We start from the raw sequence: 24,176 nt of genomic DNA, 5'->3' as shown, positions 1-24,176 counted from the left end.
AAACCAGTTTCTATTTTGACAATAGCCTACCCAGTTATGAAGCAGAAATCCCTTGCCTCGTTTGCTTGGTCCTACTGAAGTATAACTTGCTTTGCATACTTTTGTTTCATTGTTCCAGGATCATATAAAAATAATATAAACTGCTATTCTCTAAGAGGAGAAAATAACAGAGTAACTGTACCTTCTGAATCAGTAGTTCTTAGGTTTGGCTGCACATTAGAATCATTGTGGAAGTGTGGACAAATACATTGCTTACTCCTGCCCTTCCTCCCCGTGACCCCCAGTCAAAATTTTTGTTTTAATTGGGCCAGGGTAGAACTGGACATCAGTATTATTTTTAAAGCTCATTTGGGTTTTTCAGATGTGAAGCTGGGAGCCTGAAGCAAGGTTCTAAATACCCAGAAGAAAGCCTGGTTCTTTTTCTTTGTACTTAGCTGCAATAGATAAGAATCCTATCAAATCCTTCCAAGAATCAACCCCATCTGTTTCACTTTGACATTTTAGTTTCTGAGAGTAGAGACAAATAAACGCAACCAGAATGTGTACAGGTAAGTAGAAACAACTGGGATTTCATTAAATCTATTACTCCCCAGATTTGTTTACTTGATTATTTGTGTGTGTGTGTGTGTGGGGGGGCGGTGTATGTGTGTATGTGCATGTGGAAGGGTAGCAGTATGTCAGCAAAACACCTAAAAGTTTGCGAAGATTTGTACCAGAAATGTGCAGACAGCTCATTTCTCTGTTTTATTTAGCACTACTTACCCTAGAACATTGTAAACACAATGCTATGTGGTATTCCTTTATAGGGAACTAATTCATAAAAATTTTACTTGATTCTAATTTTTCCCCTTTCTTAATATCAGAAAATATCCAAAAAGTGAAAAGCACTCTCTCTTTGTCTGAAGTTTTAGATTATGTATTGTCATCATGGGTAACTGTCCAAGGTCTTTCAAGTTGGAGAGGTAACAGGAATTATTTCCTTAGTATAAAAATGATAAGATCACAGAGAGTTAATACGAAATTTCAAAGGTTTGATTGGATAAGAACTGCAATTTTGGATGAAGTGTTAGTAACTGAGAGTCAAGTGAACTATAATAATAACTTCTGGAGGAAGCTACTTGAGGCAGCCTATTGAGGACGGTAAGAAACATAGGAGAACCAACCTTTTAAACCCTGAATTCATTATGAAGTTATAGCTGCCGGGGTTCTATTGTCCCGTGGATTGAAGGTTACCTAAGAGGCAGGACAGCAGGAGAGGGAGAACCAAGAATCATCCATCACAAAGAATTCATTACAAGTAGATCTATGAGTTTATCAAGTCAGGATGGCAGATTTGAAATCAGGAAACAGCAATCAGAATGAGAAGTTGGGAGCATTGGAGCAGAAGACAGATGGTGGTCAGAAGACAGAAAAGGGAGGGTCAGTAACAAGAAAGTGAAGTTACAGGAAGGAAACATATATAAGTAAAAGGGCCCAGGGCTCTTCTGGAGTGGTCCTCTTTGGGAAGCTAGTGGCCTATTAGGTAGAGCCAGCAAATAGGCAGAATTGGACAATGAGTATAGGAGAATGAACCCCATACTTATTCATTCCTTTATTCTTTTTTTAACAAGTATGTTTTGCATGCCTACAACATGCCAGGCGTGATGGATCCTAAGGAAGTACAGGTGAACAAAATGGACCTTCTAAACAGCTTTTCTCCTGTCCTGTCCTGTCATAGAGAATAGAGATCGAGATAGAAAGAGATAGAAAATATCTCCAAGAAGGCTGCAGTAATACTTCCCCTTTTGGTAGCTTTGTGAAGGTCAAGTCCCTTAGGTGGTTTGTGAAAAAAAATTGCAGATAATGACACATAATGTATAAACTTGTATGTTTGTTCTGTTTGAGTTTATGTGTAGGCATGACCAATATTAACATCTGACACTTTCAAATTATATTGATTTTAAAAGTTTTCTCTTGAATTGTATAGTTCTCCCTGGTTTCTTTCTTGGTAATGAACTGAGTGTGACCGATAAAAAGCCTAGACTTTCCTTGAATATTCTATCAAAACAACAACAAACCGACCAAATGAGGCCATGACTTTGAGCTTACATAGAAACAACGAGGGACGGTCTTTGACAAGGATCACCCAAGAGTATTTTTCTCCACAGGAAATGGGAGCGTCTCAATCCCCTGTGAGCCCAGAGACTTCTCAGGTACTGTGAGTCCTAGGCACTCTGTCTACCTAATGGATGAGATGTCCCCATCTCTGGGTCCACGCCCCCTCATCCCTCTGGCCTTAATTTTTTGTGCCACAATCTCTTTTGGCTTTTTTCTTAAATGTAAATTCAAATTTTAGATTTTTAGATTTCTATGTTGGAGTAAATCAGGCTCTTTTCTGTTTACAAGGTTAGTTTTGAATTTCAAAAATTACCCCATCCCATCCCATGTTTTTGCTAATGCCTGATCTGCCTCATTCAATCTTGGCTGCCACAATCAGGCAGACAGGAAGCATGAGGAAGCTTCTTTATCCCTATCTGCAATGGTGGAAGCCTTTGAAGTACATACTATCTGCTCCTGGTCTGTCAAGTAAATGCATTCCCTTGGTTTTTTATTTTCACCGGATAGAGAAAATTTTTGTTATCCTAAGTTGCTTTATAACAAAGACCTTACTAAAATAATATTAACAAAATGAAAACATAAAGTGAACATGGCAATGGTGTGACTAGAGGCACGAAGTGGGTGAAACATATGGAAGACAGAAGCAATAGAGAGATTCACTTTCTGTTATATTATTTAAATCCTTTTTGATCAGCTCATTAGCTGTTGTTATTTCCTGGAGATTTTTCTGAGGGGAATTCTTCCGATTGGTCATTTTGGATAGTCCCTGGCGTGGTGAGGACCTGCAGGGCACTTCCCCTGTGCTGTGGTGTATAACTGGAGTTGGTGGGCGGAGCCGCAGTCAGACCTGATGTCTGCCCCCAGCCCACCGCTGTGTCCACAGTCAGACTGGTGTGTGCCTTCTCTTCCCCTCTCCTAGGGGCGGGATTCACTGTGGGGTGGGGTGGCCCGTCTGGGCTACTTGCACACTGCCAGGCTTGTGATGCTGGGGATCTGGCGTCTTAGCTGGGGTGGGTAGGCAAGGTGCACAGGGGCAGGAGGGGCAGGCTTAGCTTGCTTCTCCTTGGGTGATCCACTTCAGGAGGGGCCCTGTGGCAGCAGGAGGGAGTCAGATCCGCTGCCGGAGGTTTGGCTCCGCAGAAGCGCAGAGTTGGGTGTTTGCATGGAGCGAGCAAGTTCCCTGGCAGGAACTGGGAGAAAATGACAAGCAAAGAGACAGACAGAGAAAGAAAGAGAGAAAGAAGAGAAAGAGAAAGAGAGGAAAGAAAGAAAGAAAGAAAGAAAGAAAGAAAGAAGAAAGAAAGAAAGAAAGAAAGAAAGAAAGAAAGAAAGAGAAAGGAGACAAGGAAAGAAAGGAGGGAGAGAGGGAGGGAGGGAGGGAGGGAGGGAGGGAGGGAGGGAGGGAGTTAGGAAGGAAGGAAGGGAGGAAGTTAGGAAGGGAGGAACTTAGGAAGGGAGGGAGTTAGGAAGGAAGGAAGGAAGGAAGGAAGGAAGGAAGGAAGGAAGGAAGGAAGGAAGGAAACAGAGAAACAGAGCATGTTAGTAACGTGAGGAGAAGCATCAATGAGTGGATAGTGCTAATGGAGAACAAGTATGGATTTCCATCTTCCACTTCATTTTCTTCCTAAGAATCATTACCTCTACCTACTTATACTCAAAACATTTCCCCCAAGTGTCCTGTTTCCACCAAATCTTTATTTTTACCAGAGATCATGACCGGCGCCAGAATCCAGAGTCAGAGACTTAACTGACTGACCCACCCAGGTGTTCCTAATTCATTATTTTTTAATGGCTGAAAAATAGCCTGTGATATGAATTTACCATATTTGCAGTCATTTCCTTGAAGAGTCATTGCTTCACATTTAATGTTTGGCTACAATGAATACACTATAATAAATATCCTTCCTACTTGTGCTTTGTTTTATGGATGGACTAACAAGGGGGGTTTCTGTGTCACAGGGTAAATGCATTTTTAATTTTAATAGACAGTGCATTCCAAAATGTCATTAATACTTTAGATTTCACACTTGCATGTCAAGTTATCACCCTTTCAAATTATTGTCAGCCTCATGAGGGTAATGCGATATCTCTTCATTACTTTATTTTATATCCATCTGAACAGTCAGTTTGAGCACCATTTTCATATACTTGATCATTTGAAGATGATATGGGTGAATTGATTCTTCATACTTTTTTTTTCTATTGAGCTTCTAGTCTCATCTCAGCAAATTTTCAGTGTCCTGTGTGTATTATAGAAATAACCCTCTGTCTATATTCTCCAGTGCACATATTTTTTTTTCAAAACCTATTATACATCTTTGATTCTGTTATCTTTTGCTACAAATTTATATGCCTTATCTCTTATAGCTTCTGGGTTTTCAGTCTTAGTTAAGAAGGTCACACATGCTGCTAACTATTCTACATGTATTTTCCCACATTTTTGCAAAAATGTTACTATTTTACTTTTAACAAATAAGCCTTTAATCCATCTGAAATTTGGTATAAGAAACAAATGGATAGCTGATTGTGCCAGGGCTAAATCTTAATGATCCATCTCTTCCCTGTGGAATGAAAATTCTATCTTTGTCAACAAACAAACAAACAAACAAACAAAAAACATCTGTTACAAACTACAATCAATTTCTATATTCCCTTTTCCTTCTATGGATTTATCTGTCTATGTCATGCTGATAAAAGACTAATTGCATATCTCTGTTTTATAGAACTCACTGTAGTTATGTTCTCTTACATAAGTCTTGTGTGTGAGAGAGAGAGAGAAAGTAAAAGAAAAGAGAGACAATGAGATCTATAAAATCCATTTTGGCATATAAATTTTTCAGAAATTCCCATTTAGAATTATGATTGGAATATAATTAGGTGCACTTATTAGTTTTAGAAGCACAAATGTTTTTTATTATATTATTTCTCATCTAAAAAACTTTTTTGAGAAATTTGTTTTATATACTTTAATGAGATATTATATTTTTCTTCATATGGGTCCTAAACCTTTGAAAATATTTACCTAAGTATACTGAAGCATATAGGTACATTTTATGACAGTTACTCAATCCCAGAAAGTCTTATGGGATCTTTTGCAATAAGTCAAACATGTGATTTTGTGTGTATATGTGTGTGTATGTATTATTCTGGAAAGGTATATCCATTTCCTTAACATCATAGCCTAAATAAAAATAATGGGTTCTTTGTCTCTCCTATCTATAATTACAGTAATAACAATAATTTATAACTCCATATCTATTCAATGTGTTCTAGTATGGAGTAAATGTCCCTATATTAACCATATCTACCTACTCCCAATTGCTTTATTGGTAAATAGTCCACTTTCCCAAAGGAGTTAGAAAATCACCAGTTTTTGACATTCAGGACCAGATCATGAGCTTCTGACTGACTCTTAGCAGTGATGTAAATCCCATGCTTTACCCAGCAGACTATCAGTCTGCCTGTCTATCTATCTATCTATTATCTATTTATAAACATGTGGTTGATCTAAAATACACATTATATTTTAATTTCAATTGACATGTAGGCATATATTACTTGATGAATCATCTAAAAGAATACACATTTGGACTTTGCTATAAAAATAGGCGGGGGGGGGGAGGGAGAAGGCTATGAACAATATTCTAAGATCCAACTAAAGAAATATGCAACAAAGCAAATGGATATGCACATACAAATCTCACCCTAGCCAGCTGATGATCAGAGACTGGGGACCCATACAGCCATGCCAGTGAGAACTCTGCTTTGTACTAGTAGCTATTCTGAGTCACAAGCCAAAGGCATTGCTTTCAGAGCAGTAGAATGAATCCTTGGCTGCACTCAAAGACTTATGGTTGGCCTAATAAAAACTGAGACAAAATATAAACTCTACAACTTAAAGCCTCAATATGGCAAAATTCACTTAGGGAAGGTGGGTTTATGAGGAATTAGTCACAGATGCTTTGTCCTCTCTTGGGCTACAAAAGTTTGTGACTCCCACTGCTAGTCAACTAATCAAGAAGGGACAAATATGAGGGTCTGGACTTAAATTCCTGTTCTGACACCAATAAGCTGTGCAATGATGGAGAACTTAAATTTCCAACACCACGTCAATGAAATAGAGATTGTAATACTATATACGTTGTATCAGTGGGTTCTTAACTGGGGCCAATTTTGGTTGTTGTAACTGGTTGGGGGGCGTTACTGGCATGTCGTGGGTAGAGGCCAGGGCTCCTGAGAAACCTCATACAATGCATAGGACAGTCCTCACAGCAAAGAATTATCCAGCCTGAAATCTCAATAGTTTTTATGTTGAGAAACTCTGCTTTATAGGAATTTTGTGAAGATTAAATAGGATACTGCTTATGAGGTACTTTGAACCTGGACCATGGTAAACATGTACATAGTTGCTGCCCTCATTATTATTCTTATTAATTATCTGAGCTGTCATCTTTCCTCCACTTGACATTTCCTGGTAATACTCTGTGGTTACCTGTGGAGCAGGATGAGGTGGTAAAGCACAATATGGTAATCGCTAAATTCTGCATCTAGGTAAAATGCTAAAGGAATAGTGACAGATTAAGGAAAGTTTGCTGATAAGTGTTTTACAGTATCTCCAAACATTTAAATCCAAATACTTACTCTTTTCTGTGAATGTTTTCCCTGCTCTTACTACTCTCCTAAGAGTTTTCAATTCAACGTAAGTCCTTAAAGTGAACTCCACCAATACTAAAACAAATAAAACCCAACAATCCCTATATGAAGATTCTGTCCTGAATTCTTTAAATTTGATCGGACATGCTATAATAATATGGCATCTTATATAAAATGCCCTCTTTTTTTAATGTTTATTTATTTTTGAGAGACAGAGTGGAAGTGGGGTAGGGGCAGAGAGAGAGGGAGACACAGAATCTGAAGCAGGCTCCAGGCTCTGAGCTGTCAGCACAGACCCCGACCCGGGGCCTGAACCCACAAACCGTGAGATCATGACCTGAGGTGAGGTAGGATGCTTAACTGACGTAGCCACCCGGGTGCCCCTATAAAATGCCCAGTTAAAGATAATAAAAGGAGGGATGCCTGAATGGCTCAGTCAGTTGAGCATCTGACTTCGGCTCAGGTCATGATCTCTCAGTTTGTGGGTTCAAGCCCCACATTAGGCTCTATGCTGACAGCTCAGAGCCTGGAGCCTGCTTCGGATTCTGTGCTCCCTCTCTCCCTGCTCCTCCCTTGCTCTCACTCCATCTCTCTCTCTCTCAAAAATGAATAGATGTTCTAAATTTTTTAAGATAATAAAAGGAAAAGTATTTACATATTCACAGGATTAATAATCACATAATCTGAAACACCGAAAGGACATAAATGTCACATGTGTTAGACCCCCTGAGACTTGTGAGCTGCTACGCAGATAACTTTAATTCTAACTTGGGTAACTCAAGGTCTATTTGGTTTGTACCAGGGCTTTTTGGTTAATGAATAAAACCTGAAGTACTTAACACAGAGAAAAAGGGATTTTAGTTAGAGATTAATATCAGATCAGCTAGGCTTTACGAAGTTTGCACATGAACAAATTAAGAGCACCGGCTCCCGTTGATTTTAAGACAAACTGTGGTGCCAGCACGAGCAATGTCCTCATCACCAGAGATCTGTTAGAAATACAGGGCCTTGGGCCCCAATTCAGGTTTTCTGAGTGGGGGGTTTTGAGGATGGCCCAAAAATGAGTGTTTGCTACAGCCCTCCAGGTGCCCGATGAAGTCCGAAGTTTGTAAGCCATTAGAGGAAAAACAAGCGAAATGAAATAAACGCAGTAGGAAACCACCTGGTAGGGACTATTCAAAGTGAATATTTTTATATGAATTTATTTTCCATTTGTCAAGCAAGATGCAACCTAGCTCTACTTTTGCTGAGGAGTCTTTATCCTAACCAAAATACAAGGGATTAATTTACCTAGATTCTCATCCTCAACTAGACTTGCAGCCCAAATTATGGTAAAAGAGAAGTTCCGGGGCGCCTGGGTGGCTCAGCCGGTTGAGCGTCCGACTTCGGCTCAGGTCATGATCTCACAGTTTGTGAGTTCGAGCCCCGCATCAGGCTCTGTGCTGACAGCTTGCTCAGAGCCTGGAAACTGCTTCAGATTCTGTGTCTCCTTCTCTCTCTGCCCCTCCCCCGCTCACTCTTTGTCTCACTCAGTTTCTCAAAAATAAATTAATGTAAAAAAAAATTTAAAAAAAGAGAGACGTTCCCTCCCTTGTTACCACCACTCAAGACTTCCTTTTGCTACAGCTTAGAAAGGGCCACCTGGTTTATGGCAGAAAAAAAGAATCCTGAGTTTGAAGAAAGTCCATACTGTTTGTAGTTAAATGACCTTGAGCAAATTACATTACCCATGTTATCCTCAGTTTTCTAATCCATTAAAAGGAGTTTTAATCCATAGGATTCTAATAATACATAAAATCAAGTAAATGCTTGGTCCATATTTTTTAAGAGATAAATAAAAAGTCCTAAGAGGAATGGATGTTTATGACCAGCTAAAATATTTTCTACTTCTATGAATGCTATATCCTCTAGAAAGAACAAGTTATCATAAGATGGCTTAGCGAATACAGATTTAGAAAAGGGGAGTTATTTATATGTTATAAATGTTTAATGGTTCAGGCTCAGATCACCTAATACATCCATCTCTGCCATAATAGGTACCACTTAATTAGTGCTTACTGTCAGGACCGTACAGACACTTCACATATATTCACAGATTTACCCTTTTCAACAATCTTATGAGGGAAGCACGACTACTTTCTGTACCTTATACACAAGGAAACTGAAGCACACAGAGTGTACGAAACTTGTTCGAATTCACATAACAAGCAAGTGGCAGGCATGAGTAGGAATGAAACGGCGGAGTTCAGAGCCTGCTGGTTTGGTACCTATGCTGGGAAGGCAGTTCCCTGGTTTAAGCCTGACAGATGAGTGGATTTTCTGAGCCTACTGACTTCTCTTGGCTTAGAATTTTCCTGCTCCTCTGCTTCTTCCTTAAACAAGCTTAACCAGCTCCCCAGGTCTGGAAGAATTCCCAACCAGGGTTTCCTTTCAGGTGTCTAGATGTGCAGTTATTCTGACATGTAGGGTGGAAGGTTCTCTTTATATCTCAGCCCAGATAGAGATAAATGAAGACCAAACAGGAAAAGAGCTGAAGTCAACATTTGGACTTTGATTTGAAACTAAATCACAACTGCTAACCCTTCCAACTATTTGTATTCATGTTTTCATCTTCACTTGAAGAAAGAAGGGCTCTATTTTATGGAGCCCTCAGGTAATAGTTATGTGCTAAATCTTTAAATTTGTGGGCCATAGATAATAGTTCTAAAAGCAACAGAAAGAAAGCACAAGAGAAAGGAGGGCTTGAGATTACATTTAAGCTATTGTATTCCTTTATTTTATTTTTCTTTCTTTGCGATAAAACTTAAATATGCACAACTTCTTAAAATTGTACTTATGTATACCTAATTAGCTTTTGCAAATATGGTACTTTTAACAGATGACCCTAGTCTCTGAATCAGCTATCCTTGAAAAATGATGCTGTGGCCATATCTGTTATAGGACACAATCTGAGTCTGAAGAGGTGGTGATCAGGTAAACACTGGAATCATGAAAGAGGGAAGCCCTCTACCTGGAGTGTTAATTGCCAAATCTGCTAGAGGAGTAGGGAGGATGGTAAACCTCTTCTCTGGCAATAAAACTCTCTGGCATAGCTTTTACAATTTGCAAATTCCCACTCTAGTTCTATAACAGAATACACATAAAGCAGCAGCATCTGGTCAATGAGCTATGAGCAGCAAGGTAGATTCAAAGGAAGGGACATTTTGTTCAAGAGATCTATTGGTTATATAAAATGTTCCAGGCACTCTTCCAGGTTCTGGGGGATATAGCAGTGAATAGAACTGACCAAAATCCCAGCCCACAAAGAACTTTGATTCTTAATAGTTATCAATGAAACCACAGAGCTCTTGGAAATAAGATGGATATTATTCTTCACCAGTTTCATACAATATAGTATCCAGAATTTGTTTCAGAATGTTTTCCATAGCTGCCGTAGTAATCATGCAGTTATGGAGCCTTCATGTTGTGTAGTTTCCTCATCAGCAATATGTGAGAGTTGGCATTGAGATACAACAAACACTGTGATTGGATAAGCTTTGTCATCAGAGATAAAGCAAGACCTTACGAAACAGAACCAATATGAGCATGGGATGCTCCTTGCGGCCACTGTCCACATTGTTCATGAAATCTCACTGCCAAGATGCCCTTTCAGATACCTCTTTATGCATTCAACCAAGTGAAGACATAGCAAGAGAAGGAAACCTCAAAACAGTAGTGTAAGCATCCATATTCAAGAAAATGTGATACTCAAAAAGCTCTGTTTCTTGCCTTAATGCATAAATAAGACTTTGGAAAATGACTCATAAAGATGAAACTTGAGAAGTGTTGATTGAGGATACTAATGGGCTTTTTCCTATTTTATTAGGAAGCTTTAATTACGCATAGCATAATGGTACCAGGGTAGTATTAACTTAGTCATTTATTCATTCATCTTTCATTTCAATAACTATTAATGGACTTCTGTTTGCAGGTTATGAGTTATACAAGGTATACTTCACTAAATCAGGCATCACTTGGGGAGCTTACAGTTATGGTGAAGATGAACGAATTAAATGAGTAATTATAATAGTTTAAAATGGTTGGAGGGGGTTGTATTATTTTTCCTAGGACTGCCATACTACAAATTGGTAGCTTAACACAACAGAATTTATTTATTATTTTTTTTTATTTTTTTCAACGTTTTTTATTTATTTTTTTGGGGACAGAGAGAGACGGACCATGAACGGGGGAGGGGCAGAGAGAGAGGGAGACACAGAATCGGAAACAGTCTCCAGGCTCCGAGCCATCAGCCCAGAGCCTGACGCGGGGCTCGAACTCACGGACCGCGAGATCGTGACCTGGCTGAAGTCGGACGCTTAACCAACTGTGCCACCCAGGCGCCCCAACACAACAGAATTTAAATTGCTCAGTTTTGGAGGCTAGATGTCTCAACTCAAGGTGTCAGCAAGGCCATTCTCCCTGTGAAGTTTCCAGAGAAAACTCCTTTTCTGTCTCTTCTTAGCTTCTGGTAACTCTCTTTCTGAAAGTTTCTTGGCTTGTGGCTGCATCACTCAATCTCTGCCTTTGTCTTCACATGGCCTTCTTCTCTGTGCATATCTGTGTCCTCTGCTTTTCTTAGAAGGACAGCATTCATTGCATTTAAGGCCCACTCTGATTCAGTATGAACTTATCTCAGTTTAATTGCATCTGCAAAGATCCTATTTCCAAATAAGGTCACATTCTGGGATTCTGGGTGGACATAGTTTTGGGAAGACATTATTCAACCTACTACAGGCGTGTATAAGATTTGTAAGAAGAAAAAATATGTTGCTATAAATGGAAAGATACTTATAAAATATGAGAAGCCTCTCACCAGTAATATAAATCATAAATTTTAGGTAATGAATAAACCCAGAAAATAACCTGAATATTTGTTAGTTGAGGAAACTGAGCACAGGGAGATTATTTGTCCAATATCATTCAGTTCAATATAGAAAGCCCTGATTTTTAGATATAATTGTCTCTTTAGAAGCATGAGCTTACAATGGCTCACTATTAGGCACTTTTTACCATGCTTAATGGTTATGCCTGGAAATTTTCATCTGTCCAGACACAATCCCCAAATTTCATGTTAGCCAATAGTTACTGTTATTCAAATAATGGTTTAGGCTAAGACACTGAGAAAATCTCTCACTTGCTGGTAGGAATGGTAATGGATTGTGAAATATTAAACATTTAGGCAGAAAGAATATTAACTAACTTCATCAACAAATTAGATAAACAGCTCTGGATATATCTAAGAAGTTCATATTAAAATATTTTTGAAATAGGGTTAGATGAATAGAGAAGGTAGACTATTGCAAATGTAAACACCACATAGTAGGAAGGCTTTTATTTGGTGGAAAGTCAGAGAGAGCAAATTGATTTATGTATGTAGGATAGGCTTTTGAATTTAAGATAATAGCTTTGTTTTTCTTACAAAGAGTTCTAATAGAGCAGACAAAGGTTTAATGGTTTGGATAATTTTTCTAATATACAGGGACAATGGAAACAGAACAAAAATTAACAAATAAAAATGTCTTGAGCACCTACTATATCTCTAATGATTTACATAGATTTTCTCAGGTAAGCCTATTCTAGATGAGGAAACTGGGGACTAGAGGACTCATACCATTTAGTAGCAAATGGTAAAACTGTGATCTTGCACACTGATATGAAGGTTTTTCTATGGAAAAAGGGATAAAATGAGGTTTCTTACAAAGCTTGGTAATGATGCCAGAATCCAGGGTCATAGTATTACGTAAAATAGAAATGTAGCCGGGGGGATATGATGAGGATCAGGAAAGAAAACAACAGATAGAGATAGAAAGAATGGCAAATAGGGTAATAGAGATGTAGAAGGAAATTAATAGTCTTATGACATTGAAAGCTATGGTGGAGACTGGCTAAAAGCTCACCAAGCTTGTTCCTCCTTCTTGGGCATACAGAAAGACTACTGCTTCTAATCCTCCCCCACATTTAAGTTTAAGACCATACAACAGTTCTGACCAATGGAATGTGGAACGTGACCAAATTAAAGTATGCTGTTTAGGAATATGCCTATAAAATATCCCACAAGACTCCCCACAATCTCTTTTCTTATTGGCCTACTGCATGTGAAAACCATAGCAGAGACCTCAAGGTGGCCTAGAGGATGGCAAAGACATGAGATAGGAGGTCTTGGATCCCTGAGTTGTTGCTTGGAGTAGATCCAGCCAGGAGAGCTACCTGATTTGCACTGAACTGTGATGTGAGCAAGAAATAAACTTTCATTGTGTTAAGCTATTAAAATTTGGGAGTTATTTGTTATGACACTTAGTGTTAACTGCCCTGACTAAATACTCTGACTTTGGGGACTTGAAGGCAACTTATGGATTACTTGAGTTACCTATCACCTTCATCTTCAAATGAAAAAGAGAGAGACAGAGCACTTGTTGTACACCATACAACTAATTCATATTTAATTGTGGGGTGCCTGGGTGGTTCAGTCGGTTAAGTGTCAGACTCTTGATTTTGGCTCAGGTAATGACCTTGTGGTTCATAAGATCGAGCCCCATGTCAGGCTCTGTGCTGGCTACGTGGGGCCTGCTTGGGATTCTCTCTCTCTCGGCCCCTCTCTCTCCCTCTCTCAAAATAAATAAATAAATAAATATCTTTTAAAACATAGCTAATTAGCATAACTGGGGCTGCACTCCAAAACTCGCTCTATGGTTCTTTGCTTGAGAAAGCCAGTAGAAATAGCAAAGACTTCAAATAAAGATGTTCTACAAAGCCTTTCTTCATTTTATTTCAGAATTTGACCCCATAACAACCACCTGATGATATTCTTTTGAATATTTTGAATATTAACATTGAACAATGTTAATTATGGGGCAAGAAAAGAATTAATTGGTATGTAGAAATGTAAACACTGAACTAGAGGTAATTAGATGTGAATATGATGTCAGGTAGAATCTGCAAGGAAATGAAAGTAAGGAGACAGACGCTGAATTTTCTTGGAAGGAGACTGACAATAATCAGCAGAAAAGAAGAGGAATAAATTCCACTCACCTGCACATACATGCCTTTGGAAACTGAGGCATAATTGCATAATGTAGCATCCAGAGTAGCTAGTTATAGGTAACTTGAGGATAAATATTAGATAGTGTAGCAGTTCAAAATGAATCATTGAAAAAGTAGAAAGATATAACAGCCATTCAAAGGAGTTATGGATAGATTAGATGAAAAAAAAAATACAAAAGCAAAACAAGAACAAAACCCCATGGATTTGAGAAGGAAGTTGAATGCATTGAAACGGAGACCAGAGTGCATTTCACTTTTCAGCAAAAGTTTTCATATGCATTGGGGAATGGAATGGTAGTTAGAAGGATTAACAAATCTTGATTTTTGAGGATTAAAAAAAACTAAATTGTCTTTAAAAGCAGAGGTGAAGCACACAGGGAAAAGATGAGGAGCTTCATGTTCACTGAGGGAGAACCTCAATTAAGCAAATATTGAATCCATTCAAAAATCATTTCAAACATAATTCCAAACTTCGATACCTGGTCTTCCATTTAGATTTTGCAGAACACTAACCTTTCAGTTTTTATTTTATCTGATTCCCTAGGTAGTCCTACCAAAAAGAATCACTCTAAACCTAGATTCATTATCATGCATAATGTAATGATTCCATTTAGCAAAGAAAAAAAAAAAACACTACTTTTTATTTAAGTGCCTTCAAAAACTCCACAATCGTTTTTTTTTTAAGGAGATGTTCTTAGGGAGACTCAATATTTCTTGAAACTTCAAAGTGAAATGAGTTTTTGAAATCAAAGTAGAAACAAGTTTCCTATCACCACTCATAATAGAAGATTCTCAACCTCAGGGCCCAACACTGGTCACTTTCAGTATTTTTTTTTTTAATACATTAACTGTGAAACTAATTTTGCTTAAATAATTTCTCCTTTGTAAATTAAGAACATTATTTACTAAAAAAGTATAGCCTTTCAGATTATAAACAAGTAATGGAACACCTCCACCTCCTCTCTACCACACTTTCAAATTCTCCTTTCACTCTATATCCATACACATTGAAGTAAATATTTGTTGTTGTTGATGACGATGATGGTCATGATAGTGTGTGTGTGGTAGATGTTATGTATCTCTTTCCATTTTCTTTGGGAAACAGCAACTCTTTCCTTGGGAATCACATTAGCTCTTCCAATCATAGTATTTCTGCCATTTGCTGTTCAGTGTACATTTAACCACCAATCACAATATTTTATCTTCCTGGCCACAGAGATTGGCTTGGAAAAAGTCCTGTGACACAAGGTATGCAAGTTAATCTTTATCTGTTACTTTATACAGATACTACAGGGAAAAATTTCTCTTTCCCTTAAACTGTTAGCTATAAAACATGTGATCCCAGAGCTGCTGGTGACCATGACTCTCTCACATAGAGGAGACCCTGAAAAAATTCTCAAGCAGGTAACTTAATCATGACTGCTCCTCACTTTGTCTTTAAATTTTGATTATACTGAGAGCCTATTTTTTGTAAGATACTTGGATAGAGATAGTAAGAGACTGAAAAATAAATGTGATGTTACCTCTTTGTTAAGTTTTCAAAATAGTCAATAGTCCATGACAACTCAATCATCAGAGTTCATTAAGCAGATCCTAAATGAGAACATATTTTCTGTCAGCTATTTGAAGAGCTCTGGTGATATAGTGGTGATCAAACAGGCCTAATTCCTGGACTCACAGAGCTTACAGTTTATGACAAGAAGAGCACTAATCAAATATCCACAAAAATATTCAGTTATAAACTGTAATTAATATTCTGAGGCAAACCAAGCATATTTCGGTAATTCTGTAAAAGAGGAATCTTTTCGAGATTTGGTGGTGGGGCATAGTGGTGGGGGTAATTTAGTGAGACTCAAAGGCTACAGTTTGAGGTAGACAAGGCCCACACCCTTACAGCTGCTACTGGGCCCTAAAGAGATGTATCATATCATGGTATTGAAGGGCACACGCTGCCTTTGGCTAAAATGCTAAAGGTTTCCACTACCATTCTCCATCCTTCACCCTGACACTCCCTGGCAGCCCAGAGAAAAGGAGTAAAAGAGATTGATGCACAGCTGCTATTGGGACAAACTTTGGACGTCAATGGAATGTGGACTGACACAGCAGTGGTCTCTGTACCTCTGAGATGAGGGACATGGGGGATCGCTAGCAGAGTCATTCCTGGGACATTTGCTTCACTCCAGCCAGGGTAAGGAATGTCTAACATTGAAGTATTCAATGGAGAAAAATGAGGTTGATTTTCACAAATGTAACTAAAAATTGGAATGGCTGTCCTATACAATCAGCATATGAAGTTGTACCATCTCAAAGGGCAGCAGGGAGGATGATGTTTCTCCTTGAAGTATACAGCTCCTAGATTATAATCCTGCAAGATACTGGAAAAACTTTTGACGGAACAGAGAATAGGAGTTCACTCAACATATTCCACCAACTGTTGCAATATTGCTGGTCTGAGTTTTCTGCCATCAAACCATTGGGTCTGGCATAGATTCTAACTTATAATAAGTGCTCCATCAATGTGTTAAACAACTGAAAGATTACAATGAGAAGCAATGCTCAGGTTTATAGTTAGCAACTTTGCCTAAGATTCTTAGTAGAATAAATATATTCTTCCGTTCTCTCTTACAGTCTCTTCAGCAATCCCTATCAGAAGAATATATTTGATTCTCTTGACTTTTTCCTTTACTTACAGAAATATTTTATTACCATAAAATAAATGTCCTAATTAGGTTTCTAGTTACTTAGTTAAGTTTCATTGTTGGATAATCAACATCTTTTAAGAATCTCATTGTTGCTTTAATTTCATTATCCCAATTTTTACCCAAAGAATTAATAGAGACAGTTAATGATGATAAATAACAAGTTCATTTCTAAAAGTGTTTGGTTAATTGCTCTTCACTCACTATTCATCATTGTAGAAGATTTTGGTAGAATTCTGCCTGGGAAGTTGGGAAAGGTATCACAGAGGAGTTTAGGTACTCACAAGGATCCGAAGATGTGAAAAAGGCAACGGTGTGGGAAATGTCATTCTAAAGAGAGGGAGTGAAATTAATATATGTAGAGGAAAATAGGGCTTGATTTGTTAAGGTCCCTACAACTTTAGACAATGTGAGCATTTCAGTATGTTTGTAGTGAATTTCAACATCAACTATTTCCAAGGACTCTACTCTCTAACCATTTATATCAATTCTTATTGACAAACTATAATCTGTAGAAAAACCATATGGTAAATAAACTTTACTTCTTAGGGCAAATTTCTCTAATTACAAGCTGGTGGAAGTTTTCTATAATTAAAGACAGTATAAAGGGAAAAATAATAACTTCAAGTTGAAATTCTAGCTTTCAAGAAACTTGATTGAGTCAAATTGTGAAATATTTAGTTATTTGTTAAGAGGTTTCTTTTATGATTATATAATACAATCTGTGTTTGTGCTCTTTATAAGCATCTATAGCTTCTTTCATAGTTCCTTCTTTATCTTTTAAAAGCTTCAGGAAAATGCAAACAGATTGCAGAAGCAGAAAAATTAAATTGAAAAGAAAAATAAAATTGTTCAATAATTTAAGGGGTATAAAAAAAATATGGTTTAGAAGGCAATAGGATGGGCAATTTGGATCATTAAAAAGTAAAGAAAGAAAGTTTCAAAGGAATAAGGGAAGAACCAATGAATAGATATAGAAGTATTTATTCATCCGTCTATCCATCCATCCATTCATCTATTCATTTGACTCCAAACTCTGTCTAATCCAGACTTGTATTTCTAGATACTCTTCGGACAACTCTATCAAGATCTTGCAACTTTCTGTCTCTTAGTAAATGGAAAACACCAACTTTTATTTAATTTCCCAAGACAACAAACTCAGAGTCATTCTTGATTTGACATTCTCCTCTGCCACTCATATAAAATTGATCATCAAGTCATATTGATTTTACATTTGAAAGGTCTCATTTGTTTTCCCTTTTTGGAGACACTGTCATTGATCATCTCTTGCATGGATTACTACAATAGAATTTTAACAGTTTTCTGATTTTACTTTACAGAGCTCTTCCAATTCATCTTATTTATTGATGTTCACTATATATTTTTCTTTTTAAGAAATAAATCTTTCAAATACACAAGATATTCTAGAGTATAATATAACAAAGAATCATGTTTAAAATTTTTAATATTTTGTCATATTTGCTTTAGAAATTTTTACCCTTTTAAGAAATAAAATACTACTGATACAACTGAAGGCTTCTTTGCACCCCTTCCTGTTTTCCTTTCCATCCTACCCTTCCCAAATAAATTAAATTCCCTGAAATTGGTCTGTATCCTTCCCACCCATCTTTTTAAAAAAATATTGTGTCATGTATGTATACATTCAGAGCCATAGTTTATCCAGTGTTGTATACTTTTAAAATAAAATACATGGTATAATACCATGCATATTGTTCAGCATCTTGCTTTCTTCACTTAATTTTCTTCATAACACTTCAACATTTTTTTCATTCAACATTATAAGATATATCCCTGTTGATAAAACTCATTTGATATGCTATGTTTTTGGTATTTTCTCTTCCCATCTCCTCTATTATTTTCCTTCCTTGCTATTAATCATTGCCTGTTATTAACCATTGCCAACTAGCTGGTAGTGGTGACAGTATTAGTAGTAGTAGTAATATTAGTAGTAGAAATACTACTATCTCATCATTATCTGCAAACACTTTTGATTTTAACTTTATTATTTTTGGAGTTGTTTTGTAATTGTTCTTTTTAAGTTATCTTTAAGATTTCTATGACGTTGCTATTTTATATTTATTCAATGCAAGAACACTTGAGCCTTCGTGGTGTTGAAAATTCCCTCACTTTTGCTGTCTATCATGGAATTGTATTAGACACATGGTAGGCATCCTAAGTCTGTCCTCCATGACTCAACACGTCTTTTCATATCACTCATAATTGTATCTCTCTGAGCTACGTTTCATATAATTTTTCCAAATTCACCTTCTTCTGGTTTATTTTCTCAATGGAACCTATCTTCTAGCATTCTATAAAATGTATGCATTTACTTTATTATCGCCTATAACTTCAGGGGCTATATATTTCATTTCTTAATGTTGAATTTGCTTCTACCTTATACTTGCCTTCTCTTTTATTTGCACAGTTTTGTATTTTCATTTTGGTTTCTATTCCCTTTTGGGGGAAGAAATCTTCTTCATCATTTACCAGTTGTATATTCATATTACCTCTTAGATTATAATATTATTTGTATTTCTTGGTGTTAGTTCCTCTCTTTGCTGCACTTACCAACTCTACCTTATGGTGGATAATTTCCTCATCTGTTACATAATTTTTAATAGGATTTTTTTTGTACTTTGAGAAATCTGAAGTGCTCTGACTTACAGTGCTCTGACTTACTCTGTCTCTGTAGAGTAGTTTTGTTTTGATTTGATTGATTTCTTTCTTTCTTCTTTCTTTCTTTTTTTTTTTTTTTTTTTTTTTTTTTTTTTTTTTTTGTGGCTCCAGGATTATAATGGTATGGTAGGCAGAATTCTAAATGGCTCCCATGACCTTTGTCTACTGATGTTATCCTAGGTTGTTATATTACTTGGCTGTGATGGTCAATTTTATATGACAACTTATCTGGACCACAATCCCAAGTTATTTGATCAAACAGTTTTCTAGGAGTGACTCTGAAGGTGCTTGTAGTACCAGACTTAAAATAGCGGACTTTAAGTAAGGGAGATTATCCCAGATAGTCTGAGTGGGCTTGATTTAACCAATTGCAATGCCTTAAGAACAGAACTGAGATTTCTCAGAAAAAGAAATTCCTCCTGTGGACTACAATTCCAGCCTACCGTTACTAACAGACTGTGGTACGAATTTCGGACTTTCCTAGCCAATCTATACACACACTCATACAAGCCAACTCTTTGTGATAAATCCCTTAATGAACATCTCCTCTTCTGTTTCTCTGGTAGAAGACTGACTGACATACTAGCAAAAGGAATTTTCCAGATGTAATTACAGTTAGAAAAGGAAGAAGTAACTCAACCCAACATCTATAAGGAACTCAATTCTGCCAACAACCTGAATGAGTCTTGAAGCAGATTCTAACCTGGGAAACCTCCAGATAAGAGCCCAACCCAGCTAACACCTGGATTTCAGCCTTGTAAAGACAGTAAGCAGAGAACCCAGGTGGGTCTGCCAGGTCTTTTGACCTATAGAGTTAATGAATTGGTATTAAAAAAATTTTTTTTAATGTTTATTTATTTATTTATTTTGAGAGAGAGACAGACAGTGTGCAAGCAGGGAGGGGCAGAAAGAAAGGTATACACAGAATCCAAAGCAGGGTCCAGGCTCTGAGCTGTCAGCCCAGAGCCCAACGCAGGGCTCGAACTCACTAATCATGAGATCATGACCTAGGCCTAAGTCAGATGCTTAACCAACTGAGCCACCCAGGCACTCCAATAAATTGGTAGTTTTTAAGCCGTGAAGTTTGTGTAACTTGTTACATATTAATAAGAAAAAACAACAGTATAAGTGGTTTGGACCAATATTCATACTGATTTCTTAGGTTGGCATTTCATAACCATGAATAGTATAATAAGATACTCATCTGCTTATGAATGGACCAGGCTTCGGTTTAAATTTCTGGTCTGTGATTATTTCTCCCGGTAAGTTCCCCCTTAGCCTCTGGCAGGAAGCAAGCTTACATGTAGTTTTTTTAAAACCTCATAGATGAAATGTGACTAATCCTGTTTTTATGAAACTGGCTGCTAGCTCTTGGCTTTCGGCAGGATCTCAGGTGCAGGTCTATACTTCACGCAGGTACAACACCACATTTCTTATTGCTGTTTAAGTATTAAAGCCCTATGATCACCACCCAATTCAATATCCTCACAGATTGCCATAGTATCAGCTCAACCTAATGACAAGCTTTGAGTTCTTTTGTAGGTTCTGGCACCTGGTATTTCATTGATCTTTTGAACTTGGAAATATTTTAATAATTTCTTCAATTATATTTATACAAGTTTGTAGCCAGAATTAGGGACTATAGGAGTCTTTTAGCTTTGACTCAACCCCCATATTTCCATATCAGAACTCCTGAATGAAGTTTTAAAGAAAATTCAAAGCTGTTCTGAGATTAACCACTTAGGAATGCCAATTACTTACAAAGTAAAATATGGACTTTTTCTTTTTAATTCTAATTAAATTTTCTTTTTAATTAAAATAATTTCTTATTTTTAAAATTTACATCCAAATTAGTTAGCATATAGTGCAACAATGATTTCAGGAGTAGATTCTGAAATCTAGATGGGCCCCTTACCCATTTAGCCCATCCCCCCCTCCCACAACCCCTCCAGCAACCCTCAGTTTGTTCTCCATATTTACGAGTCTCTTCTGTTTTGTCCTCCTCCCTGTTTTTATATTATTTTTGTTTCCCTTCCCTTATGTTCATCTTTTTTGTCTCTTAAAGTCCTCATATGAGTGAAGTCATATGATTTTTGTCTTTCTCTGACTAATTTCACTTAGCATAATACCCTCCAGTTCCATCCACATAGTTGCAAATGCCAAGATTTCATTCTTTTTTAATTGCCAAGTAATACTCCATTGTGTATATATACCACATTTTCTTTATCCATTCATCCATCGAGGGACATTTGGGCTCTTTCCATCCTTTGGCTGTTGTTGATAGTGCTGCTATAAACATGGGGGTGCATGTGTCCCTTCGAAACAGCACACCTGTATCCCGTGGATAAATGCCTTGGAGCAATCATTCCAGGCATCTTCCACTCTGAGTTTGTTAATTATATCTATAGTGACTCTTGTAAACCTCCTTCCATCTTATTCCCTAAACAGACCATATTTTATGACAGTGTTTACTCTACCTGGACTTTCACCATTTTCTTAGAGAACTCATTTTCATCCTTGAACTCTAAGTTCAAATATCTTTTTAACATTTATTTATTTATTTTTTTTTATTTTATTTTTGGGACAGAGAGAGACAGAGCATGAACGGGGGAGGGGCAGAGAGAGAGGGAGACACAGAATCGGAAACAGTCTCCAGGCTCCGAGCCATCAGCCCAGAGCCCGACGCGGGGCTCGAACTCCCGGACCGCGAGATCGTGACCTGGCTGAAGTCGGACGCTTAACCGACTGCGCCACCCAGGCGCCCCTCAAATATCTTTTTAAAAATAATTTTTCCTCACAACAATCAACAGGATCATGTTGTTTACCTCTGTTCCTACAGAACTTTGAATATGCTCCAATTACAACATTATATGGACCTATCTGTTTATACACTTGTCTGTAGTTTACACTCTCCTCCTGTGAACCCCAAACTTATGGCTCTTTCAATAGCAGGATCCATGTGTCACTCACCTTTGCAACTCCTGGCACACAAGACATATTCAACAAACATTTGCTACATGAAAATTTTCTTAATAACACTGATCTGGTCAAAAACTGTCTCACACACACACACACACACACACACACACACACACGGATTGCAGTGCTACATATTTCGGAAGAAATGTACAGAGGTTGTTTTAGTTTGCTAGTACTGCCATAACACAGTAGCACAGACTGTGTGGCCTAGACAACAGAATCTTATTTTCTCACAATTGTAGAGGCTAGAAGTCTGAGATCTAGAAGTCTGAGATCTAGAAGTCTGAGGCTAGACATCTGAGTTTCCAGATGTCAATAGGGTTGGTTTCTCTTGAGGTCTTTGTCTTTGGCTTGTGAATGGCAGTCTTTTCCCTATACCTTCCTTCTGTACATGTCTTGCTTCTGTGTACAAGGATCACAGTCATATTGATTTAGGACCCCCTAATGACCTCATTTTGATTTAAATACCTATTTAAAGACCGTATCTGTAAATATAGTGACATTCTGAAGTACTGTGGTTAGGATTTCAATATATGAATTTTGGGGGATACAATTCAGTCCATATCAGAGACATTGGGTGATCACGTGCCAGGATATTATCCAGAGGCTGCTTGTCATAGAAAGGAATCTGTGATTCAATACTCTTCAGAAAACACAATGGAGACTTTGATATAAGAGTATATTCCTTATAATTTTAAAAGTGTCAAAAACTTTAATTTTCTTAATTGTTATTTACTCTCAATTAATTCCTTCTCTTATTGTAAAGTAAATAGCATATCTTCCAAGCTACTCCATATGTGTCAAATGCTTATAAAAACTTTTGGCACATATGGAGTAGATATAAACATAATGCAATTCACCACTTGTTATTTTAATGACAATTCAAGCATTATGTTTTCTTTTCAACATTATGAGTCAAATCACTCACTAAAATATTTTTATAGAAATACATATCTATGAATAAATATATTTTAAACATTTTAAAGTTTATTGTAACCTGACTCTCTTAGATTTTTTACAATTAATTTTTTAGAAATCTCCTTCACGTAATACTTCCAAGAGCTAGTTTGAGGTTTCTTTAGGTAGGGGCTAGATCTGGAAAGAATTGGAAAGGCAGAAGTGATCTGTCTTTCCTATAGCAAAAATAATAAACAAACAAATTTCTATCTCAAAACTTCTAATCTATATGGATTTATTTATTATAATTATAAGAAAAATCAGGATCCAGTGGTAGAATGAGAATGGAATACAGTTTCACAATCACTTAACTGTATTCCTTGGGGACAAATATTTCAGAATTTAGCACTTTTCCAGTTTGATAAGGTAATGCTGGGCATATTCTGTATATTACAGACTGTCCCATTGGAATGCAGCCTATCAATATTCATACTAAGTGGATAAATCAAGAATATGAATCATTTCGTATAAGTTCAGGTGAAGTTTCACTGTTAAATAAGTTCAAGGTAGATCAGAATTTATCACCAAATACAGTAAAATAAGTTCTAAGATTTTGAAGTTCTCGGATTTTGGCATTTTGAATAAGGGCTAGTGACCAGGCATAAACATTCAGTGGAATGTGTTTTTAAGGGTAAAACAAAAATGATATCTTGAAAATCGGGGTACAAAGTGATGTTTTCCCATAAATAAAAAAGAAAAGCTTACAACAGGGCTTTCCAGATAATTATAGATTTATTTCGAGACCTTGACTAGACACACTGCTTTTCTTCAAATACAGCACCCGGTGTTTTAAACCTGCCCTTTTAAATTGTGAATTCCACCTGGGCAGGAATATGCTCTCCCACTATTAGCACTAAATAAATATTGTACTGTCAAAAAGTAACCAAACCATCAGATTATTTGGTCATGTGCTGTATCACAGATCCTCAGAATTGTTTTCCCTGGGGATAACAGCAATGTTTGTTAGTAATTGGACACTGTCATTCTAAAGGGAGCCTTACGCCCACAGATGCC

Source organism: Puma concolor, chromosome C2, assembly GCF_028749965.1.
Source record: "Puma concolor isolate L17-30 chromosome C2, mPumCon1.1.hap2, whole genome shotgun sequence".
Taxonomy (NCBI): Eukaryota; Metazoa; Chordata; class Mammalia; order Carnivora; family Felidae; genus Puma; species Puma concolor.
This window is presented reverse-complemented; position numbering follows the sequence as displayed.